We start from the raw sequence: 10644 nt of genomic DNA, 5'->3' as shown, positions 1-10644 counted from the left end.
GCAAAGCTTAAATGAGAAGAAAAAATTATACCTCTGTAAAATGTCATGGAGACAATGCATTTGTGACAGGATAGAGCAGGATTTTTTCTGACCAAACACAGAAAGTATCACAACATGTACACCAATTTCAGCAAAGTAAAGGGCTCTATTATCAAAAAAATAACATGAAAATTGAAATGACAAGCCATACACTTAAGATATTTAAGCCTTCTATAGTTATTAGAATTAATATATGGGCAATAAATAAATTTAGTAAGTGTGAAGGTTAATTCTAGGTGTCAACTTGGTTAGATGAAGGAATGCTGAGAAACCTGGTAAAGCTATCGTTTTAGGTGTGTCCGTGAGGGTGTTTCCAGCAGAGACTAGTATGAGAGTCTGAGTGGACTGGGTGGGAAAGACCCACCCTCAGTGTGGGTGGGAACCATCCAATCTGCTGGGGGTTTGGAGAGAACAAAAGACAGAGGAAAAAGGTAAATCTCTGTCTCTGCACTGGAGCTGGGATACACTCTTCTCTCCTGCCCATGGACATTAGAGCTTGAGACTCTTAAGCTTTTGGGTTCCCAGATTTACAACAAGGACACCATCAGCTTCCCTGGTTTTGAGGCCTTTGGACTTGGACTGAGCCACGCTACCAGCATCCAGTTTATAGACGGTCTGTCGTGGGACTTTTCTTCCTAATCACGTGAGCTAATTCCCCTAATAAATCCCTCTCATATAATTATAACATATCCTATTGATTCTGTCTCTCTGGAGAAACCTGACTAATACAGTAAGTTCTACAATTTAAGGAGAGAGAGTTCAAATCAAAGACTACAAAACTCATATATAGCCACTTTAGATTAGAATTACAAAAGGTAAATGACAATTTAAAAAAATCATTTAACTTTTTGGCAATAAGAAAAATGCAAATTAAGACAAAACTTAAAAGGTTGGTGAAATTCAGTAAATCTGACATTTTCTAGTATCGTTAACACTGAAGAAATTAGTGAATAGCATAAATTACTAATGGGTGTATGTATAGACTGGTAAAAGTATTTTGGAGTATAGTTTGGCATTTTAACAATTTTGCCTAGTGGAACTGAATTGTTTCTCCCCCAAATTTATATGCTAAAACCCTACTCTTCAATATGACCATATTTGGTGAAAGAGACTTTAAGGAGGAAATAAAGGTTAAATAAGGCTATAAGGGTGGGGCCCTAATTCAATATGACTGATGTCCTTATAAGAAAAAGAGACACCAGGAATGCATCCACACAGAGGAAAGGCCATGTCACAACACAGCAAGAAAGCAACTCTCTGGAGGCCTCAGGAGAAACCAAATCTCTTGACTCCTTAATCTTAGATATCCTATCTCCAGAACTGTGAGAAGATATAATTCTGTTACTTAAGGCTCCCAGTCTCTGACATTTTGTTATGACAGCCCTAGCAACTAATACAGCATTATACAGTAAATTTAAACTTATGCAGCCTTGAGGAAAACAAATTCTTCTCATCGATATATACTCAAGGTAGACAAGAATATATAAGCCAGAAAACATGGTAGATGTCTCTATAGTAGCAGTACTTATAATTGCCGAATACATGGAAAACAACCAAACAAAAACCTTCAAAAGAAGAATGTAGAAGTGCATTTTACTCATACATTCATACCATAGAATACTATACAAAACTCAAAATAAAGAACTTTATAAACATGCAGAAACAAAGGTAAAATCACAAGCATTATGCTGGCCAAATGAAGTAAAGCACATAATAATATTTATTATACGATTCCATTTGTCCAAGGTTTCCACAAAAGCAAAACAATATATACTACATAGATACATGTCCATCACACAGACGTTAAAATTATCAAGAAAAGCAAGGAAATACTTGATATATCAGAAAGTTGCTTAAATTTTGTGGTTTGGATAATTGAATTGGAAGAATGCACATAAAGTTCCTGGGCTGCTATGAATATTTCACTTATTCATCTGGGCAAGAGTTGAACAGATGTTAACTTTGGAAATTGTTATTAAATTGGCCACATAAGTTTTGTGCTATTTTCTGTATGTATGTCATATTTCAAAAATATGGATGTTTAAAATTATCGTGAATAATTATATTCAATATAGGTGCACCTTAGATTAAATCATCACCCTAAGACGAGGCAAAATTTCACCAAAATGAAAAGGGCAAGTGACTATCTCTCAGGCTGGGTAGCGGATGCTAATCCATACTGAGCAGTCCTGTTCCTTGGAGAGAAGCCCAGTCTTAGAATACAGGTTCGTAAATCACTGTCTCCTGAAATCCTCATTGTCATTGTAGATTTGGCAGTTCTGCTCATTTATAATTGCTGTAAGGTTCTCTCTCAAGAGGGACATGGATCAAGTGTCAAAGAACAGAAAGCCCTTAGAAACCTAGGTAACACGAAGGGATCTACCTCCCACAAGGAATCACTCAGGGTGACCCGACTCTAGGGGTAAATAGATTGAAGTCCAAACCTAAACTCAACCACCTATCTGGGAAGTGAGCAAAGAAGATCCCATGCTCAGGGCTGACTGTCAGATCAGGAGATGATGAAGCTCTACTGACTGGTCCCATGGTCTCTTGGGCAGATGCAGCACAGAAAAAGGGGTAAGTGACTCAGGACTCAGGAGAGGACAGTAGATCTGCCAGGACAGACTATATGGCCAGCAGCCCTGTGGCCTGTTCAGCTCCTGGGTGCTTGCCATGGCAGCAAACACCAGGTATACAAGTCAAGATTTTCCAGAAGATCCAGCTGATCAGGACTTTTGAGGGCTGGTGCTCTGAGAGGATGGGTCTCAAAGAGTGACAACAAGCTCTGCCTTTGGGTACAGGTGGACTCATCCCCTGGTGCTACTTTAGGGTGTGAAAGCACTGAACCCACATGGGCTGAATAGGCAAGGTTCTGGGATCCTATGCTCCTGGGGTCCTATGGGTCTCTGAGGCAAGAAACAAGTGTCTTGTGTACCCCGCACCCCCAATTTGCTGGCAAGATTGCACTGGATGTGGAGGGCTGAGCAGTTGATCCTCACCAAAGGCAGATAGACAGCTTGGTCTTACCAGCTCTGCCTTCCAGAATCCTTGGCCTCCTGGTGTCCTGTCCATACAGTTTGTCCATTTCTGGTCCCTGCAGCCCCTCCCATGACATCTCTGCCTGTGCTAGTGAAGCCTTCTGACTCAACTGCCTGAGCTTCCCTGCCAGGCCCTCCTGCATCTTGGCTAGCCTGGCAGCAATCCCACTTGCTGCCCTGGCCTCTGATCTGGGGCAAAAACAATTCAGGAGGAATGACAGTGTTTTCAATAAATGGTGCTGGAGCAATTGGACATCAACCTAAACTTCACATCTTATGCAAAAATTAACTCAGATAGATCAAGTTCTTAAATGTAAAACACACTATTATAAAATTTTAAGGAAAAAAACAAAGAAGAGAACATCTTTGGGATTAAGGGTTATGTTAAAAAAGAAGGATCTGAAATAAACAACCCAGCTTTACACCTCAAGAAACTAGGAAAAGAAGAACAAAATAAGCCCTAAGTTAGCAAAAGGAAGTGAATAATAAAAACTAGAGCAGAAACAAGTGAAATAGAGAACAGAAAAACAACAGAAAAAATTGACAAAACTAGTGTTTTTTTCTGCACACAATTGATAAACTTTTAGCTAGACTAACCAAGAAAAAAGAAGACTAAGATAAAATCATAAATGAAAGAGAAGACATTACACCTGATGCTACAGAAATAAAAAGATCGTAAGGATTATGAACTGTATACCAACAAGTTAGATAGTGTAGAAGAAATAGATAAATTCCTTGAAACATGCAAGCTACCAACACTGAATCAAGAATAAATAGAGAGGTTGAAAAGAGAAATCAAGAAAGAAGAGACTGAAACTGTAATCAAAAACCTCCGAATGAAAGCCTAGTATCAAATGGTTTCATGCACGAATTCTACCAACCACTTCAAGAAGATTTAATACCAATTCTTCTCAAACTCTTCCAAAAATAGGAGAAAACACTTCCAAACTCATTTTATGAGGTGAGCATCACCCTAATATCAAAGCCAAAGAGACCACAAGGAAGGGGAAAAACAAAACAAAACTATAGGCCAATATGCCTGATGAATATGGATGCAAAAATCCCCAGCAAAATATTAGCCAGCCAAACTCAACAGCACATTGAAATGATCATACACCATGAATAAGTTGGACTTATCTCTGGGATGCAAGATTGGTTCAACATATGCAAATCAGTCAGTGTGATACACAACATTAACAGAATGAAGAATAAAAAGCACGTGTACATCTCAGTATATGTAGAAAAAAGCATTTGACAAAATTCAACAGTGTCTCATGATAAAAATCTCAACAAATTAGGTGTAGAAGGAACTTGACAAAATAAAGCCCAAATATTAAAAGCTCACATCTAACATCATATTCAATGGTGAAAAATAAAATCTTTTCTTCTAGGATCTGAAACAAGGCAAGGATGTTCACTCTCTCCACTTTTATTTAACATGGAAGTCCTAGCCAGAAAAATTAGGAAAGAAAAAGAAATAAAAGGCATTAAAATAGGAAAGGAAGAAGTAAAATTATCTGTTTGCAAAGGGCATGATTTTATATGTAGAAAACCCTAAAGACTCCACATAAAAAGACTATTAGAACCAAAAAATGAACACAGTAAAGTTGCAGATATAAAATCAACATACAATATCAGTTGTGTTTCTATATACCAAAAGCAAACTATCAGAAAAGGAAATTTAGAAAACAATTCCATCTACAATAGCATCAAAAAGAATACTTAGGAATAAACTTAATCAAAAAAGTGAAAGACCTATACACTGAAAACTATAAAACACAGATGAAAAAGAGTTAAAGCAGACACAAATAAATGGAAAGGCATCCCATGTCCATGGACTGGAAGAATTAATATTGTTAAAATGTCCATACTATTTAAAGTGATCTGTAGATTCAATGCAATTCCTATAAAAATCCCAAGGACATTTTTTACATAATTGGAAAAAACAATCCTAAAATTCATATGATGGTACTTCAAAAAGTTCATGAAATGTTAGTATTAGCTTTTACTTCTATTTTCCCATGAACTTTTTGAACTATCCTCGTATAGGACCAAAAAAGGCCTCAAATACCAAAGTGATTCTGAGCAAGAATCATGTGAGAGGAATCACATTTCCTGATTTCAAAATGTATTATAAATCTGCAGTAATCAAAACAGTATGGTATTGGCATAAAAACAGACATAATGACCAATGGAACATAATAGAGAACACATAAATAAACCCACACGTATATGCTCAACTGATCCTTGACAATGGTGCCAAAAATGCAAATGGGGAAAAGATAGTCTCTTCGATACATGGTTTTGGAAAAACTGGACATCCATATGCAAAAGAATAAAATCAGATCTTTATTTTACACCATACACAAAAATTAATTCAAAATGAATTAAAGCCTTCAACATAAGACCCGAAACTATAAAACTACTGGAAGAAAACACAGCAAAATTATTGGTCTTGGCAATAATTTCCTGGATATGACACCAAAACCCGGGCAACAAAAGCAAAAATAGACAACGGAACTACATCAAACTAAAACACTTCTGCACAGCAGAGTAAACAACAAAAATGGCAACCTACGTAATGGGAGAAAATATTTTCAAACCACATATATGATAAAGGTTTACTATCCAAAATACATAAGGGACTCCTGCAATTCAATAACAAAAATGCACATAACCCAGTGAAAAAATAGACAAAGGACCTGAATAGACATTACTCAAAATACGTACAAATGGCCAACAGGTATATGAAAAGGTGCTCAACATATTTAATCATTGTGGGTAGGAAAATCAAAACCACAGTGAGATACCATCTCACCCCAGTTAGGATGGCTAAAATCCAAAAGATTCTGAACGATAAATTCTGGCAAGGTTGCGGAGGAAAAGGAACTCTCATGCATTGTTGGTGGGACTGTAAAATGGTGCAGGCTCTATGGAAAATGGTATGGAGGTTCCTCAAACAACTGCAGATAGATTTACCATATGACCCAGCTGTCCCTCTGCTGGGAATATACCCAGAGGAATGGAAGTCATCAAGTCGAAGGTATACCTGTTCCCCAATGTTCATCGCAGCACTCTTTACAATAGCCAAGAGTTGGAACCAGCCCAAATGTCCATCATCGGATGAGTGGATATGGAAAATGTGGTATATCTATGCAATGGAATACTACTCAGCTATAAAAAAGATATAAATATAAGAACTGCCGTTTGCAATGACATGGATGGACCTAGAGAGAATTATATTAAGTGAAACAAGTCAGGCACAGAAAGAGAAATATTACATGTTCTCACTTACTGGTGGGAGCTAAAAATAAATAAATAAATAAATTCACACACACACACACACACACACACACACACACTCACACACACAAACGGGGGGGATGGGAGGGGAAGAAGACATAACAATGGCAATTCTTTGAAGTTGATACAACAAGCATACAGAAAGGACATTGTTGGGAGGGAGGGGGGAAAGGGAGGAGGGAGGGAGATTTTGGTAATGGGCCACAGTAATGAACCACATTGTACATTGACAAAATAAAAAAAAAATTGTTATAAACAACAAAAAAAGAAATGCATACTGAAAGTTCATTAGAGAGTGCAGGCTGGCTCAAGAGAGTGAGCAGCCCCCTGCTAAAAGTAAGTTTAACAAAAAAGTAACACACACACTTCAGCTGACGAAGTGTCGATAGCCCTCCCAGAGTGAGCAGCAACAACCCCACCTTCTGCTGGGATTGGGCTTTTATAGTTTCTCTAATGAATATTTCAATTAAGGGGGTGGTTCCCAGTTATGTACCATAGTCTTGCACATGCTCAGTTGGTCTCTTTTTGGAGCATGTTCATTGGTCAAATCCTATCACATGCACCAGACATATTAAAAATCATTCTGTGCTCTCCAGTACCTCTAGTGGAAGGTCATTCAGCTACCAAGGTTATAGAACTCTTATCTACTGAGCACGCCCAGCAACTGGATTTGCATAAGCCAGCCCCTGAGGTTTCAATTTCCCCCTGTTGGTGCTGAAAATAGGTCTAACTAGCAACAGTAACTTACCACTAAGGAAGGTCCTAGGAGGGATCTCAGTCCTCTGGGAGTGGCTCCAAACCCAGAGGTGTGTACTGTAACCTGAGCCCATGGAAACCGAGCACCTCCTTTCTCGTGGGATTCCAACCCCACAGGGAAATGTTCCTCATATTTTATTCAAATAATGATTCAAATAACTGTATCAATCCACATACACACCTATTGGATCCTTGTTCCTTCTACCATTGCAAATCTTTCATCTGGGATCAGTTTTCAAAGTCCTTAAATACATCCTTTAGGATTTCATTTTATGTGTGTTAATCCATTAAATTTCTCATTTTTGGCTTGAAATAGTTTTATTTCATACTCTTTCCTGATAGACACATTTGCTGTGTATAGAAATATAGGTTGCAAGATATTTTCTTGAATAGATATTTCCACTGTGTTGAAGAACAATAATTATATTGCAAGTGTGTGGCAACAAATACCTTAGTTTATAGCCTCCTGGTCTTAGGTTATATTACGAACAGAAATAATGACATTGAGATGGAGGCATGGGGTTTGGGGTTATCACCCAAAGGGTAATAATGGTGAACATGTAGGAGTAGGAATAAAATGGGTGTCTGGTTACCAAATTGATGGCTTTTATTGGAAACTGGGTAGCTGCTCTCCCACCCAATTTTCTCTTTCTGGATACTCAGCTTCCTTTACACTTAAATTGGGCTGTGTAAATAAGTTTTATGCAATAAAATATGCGAAGAATCCAACTTTGTACAAGTCATAACACCCGCCCGGCTGTACTATCTCTGGGGCCTCCGCACCTCCTTCCTCCAGGTTCCTGGAGGCAATGCCCAGGGCCGTATGAGCATTCTACAGGAGGGAGACTGAGGTTCGGAGTGAGAGTCAGCAGAGGTCACATGGCAAAACAGGGCAGGGATCCAGAAGTGGATCCTATTCTCTTCCCTACTATTCTCTTTTTATGCTCAGTCCCTAAAAGCCACCTTGGAAGTGGTCGCATCCCAGGGCCAGGGCCTCACCACAGAGCCGAACAAACCCGCCACAGCAGTGACAGCATCATCAGAAGTCCCGCCCCCACCTTGCAAGCCCCAGGAAACACCCCTCTCTGGTGTCCTCACTGGATGAGTGCCTGCAGCCATGAACAGGAACCACCTTCTGGGTAACATAGTCTTGACTGTGCATCCCGCCAGGCTCGGGCGGCTCTTCCTATTCTCTGTGATGATGGCCAAACAGCACCGCAAGGGACACTTGGAAATAACGTTTTAAGATTCTGAAATCAGGGACCACGCCCAGATTCCTGTGGCCACCTTGGGCAAAGGCTCATTCTCAGAGCCAGACTTCTGCCTTGTGGCCTTAGGCAAGCCTCTTCACCTCCCAGAAAAAATGGAGATTAAAAAAAAGAAAGAAAATACCTTGGGAAAAAATGAATATCTTGATTGCCATGTGACTCTCTCCTAGCCATGCGCCCTCTGAGGTCTCTGCACTGGCCCTCATTCCTCCATGTCCCTGGAGGCTACACCCTGGACCTTATGTGCATTTTACAGTAGGAAGACTGGGGTTCAGAGTGAGAGTCAGAAGAGGTCACACCCCAACACTAAGGCAGGACAGAGGGCCCGGGTACCTGCTCAGTTCACAGGGGCCCGATGATGGCAGCGCTAATGGGCCTGGCACAGGTCCAATGACAGGCCTCTGGCCCTCAACCACTGGGACTCCCGCTCTGCTGGTCTCAGTGGCCTGATAATAGAAGATGGTGTTGTTTGAGGACTTTTCACCTTCCTCTCTCCCTAGCGATTGAGTTTATGGCCCACAGAAGTGAGTCACTCTTGGCCTATGGTCCTGAATCAAGGCCATCAATTGTATGAAGTACAGAAGAGGTGAGGTACAGTTAGGCATAAAAACTAGCATGAATATATGCTTGGATATGGCACTGAACTGGAGGGTTCGTAGAAACAGGTCTACGTTGTCCTTTGCAACCAGAGATGTCCTTTGCAACCAGAGAGCAGATGGGCAGGAGTCAGCCTTGGAATAGCAGACTGAGGAGCTGGGCCTCTGTTCTGAGAGTAGGGGGAGCCATAGAAGGTTTACTGCCAAGGAGGAAGGTGCTCTAACTCAGTTCTTAATAGGATCCCTCTGGCTTCAGAGAATAAAACAGATGGTGGTGGTGAGGGTTCATTGTTTATCTAGTGCTCAACCAATCATATTTTCCTCTGATAAAATTTAATGACTCATTGACACCAAAGTTATAAAAAAAAAAAAAAACTAATGACATTTTATTTTTCTGTTTTGATTTGGTATGTATTTTGTTGAAGGTCTTTTGTTTGTTTGTTTGTTTGTTTGCCTGTATTAATTAGGACTACAGTTCTGTAATTGTTTTTTCCTTGTTCTCAGGTTTTGATATCAGGGTTATGTTGGCCTCTTAAAATATGTTGGAAAGCATTTGATCCTTCTCTGTTTTCTGAAATAATGTATTATAGTGCCATTATTTCTCTAAATATTTAATAAAATTCATCAATGAAACTATTTCAGTTATCTCTGGGGGATATTTTAATTAATTTAATGTTTTGAATACATACGAGGTAATTCAAAAATTTTTTTCTTTACATGAGTTTTCTGAATTTGTTTTTGAAAAGTATGTGCATTTCACATAGTTGCCAAAATTTTTTGCATGAAATTGTTTAACATCCTTAATAATCTCTTTATCCCTGGGTCTTTACTTCATCATTGGTTATTTGTGTTTTTTTCAGTCTTATTAAAGGATTATCACTGTTTAAAAATCTTCATAAAACACTATTTGTCTTGATTATTGCCCTTACACATTACCTATCTACACATTGAAGTTTTTTATTATACAAATAAATATTGTTCACTCTAGAAAACTTTGAAAACACAGCCCAGTATAAACATTTTTTAAAAATCAGCCAAAATCGTACTGGCCAGCTGCCAAAAATAAATCAGCCAAAATCATACAACCAGTTGGAAAAAAAATGCCATTAAATTTTGAATGCATATATTTAAACCTATTAAAGCCATATTAATTAGTTGTATAACATGCTTTTTAAACCCAATTTTATTTATGAACATTTTTACCATATAATTGAAGTATTATGAAAGTGTAATATTCCATTTTTTCCACATGTATTTTGAATATAAATGTGAAACCATATTAAAGTAGACAGATAAAGCTAAGTTGGAATCAGCTAAAGGAAGTGATGGGACTGTGCTATCTCTTAAATCTGTTAGCTCTAAATTCCTTTGACAGTTTTATGGAGACTCCATCCACTCATGGGTTGTAAGCATGACACATTTTGTTTCTTAGTCAAGAAAAAGAGATGTTATTGTTGTCTTTTAAATAAAGTTGGAAAAGCATTGTCACATCTTAGTTTATATTTAATTTAGGTTATCTCTCTCTTAATACATCATGAGACTTACCTGTCTCTAGGCTTTAACTGTAAATGCATCATATTTATTTATAAAATATGATTTAGCTGCTCTGCCTGGGATGGACACACTGTGGGTGGAGTCCAGTGC

The sequence above is a fragment of the Cynocephalus volans genome, chromosome 3 (assembly GCF_027409185.1).
Source record: "Cynocephalus volans isolate mCynVol1 chromosome 3, mCynVol1.pri, whole genome shotgun sequence".
Taxonomy (NCBI): Eukaryota; Metazoa; Chordata; class Mammalia; order Dermoptera; family Cynocephalidae; genus Cynocephalus; species Cynocephalus volans.
The sequence above is the reverse complement of the archived record's forward strand: the minus strand, read 5'-3'. Positions refer to the sequence as shown.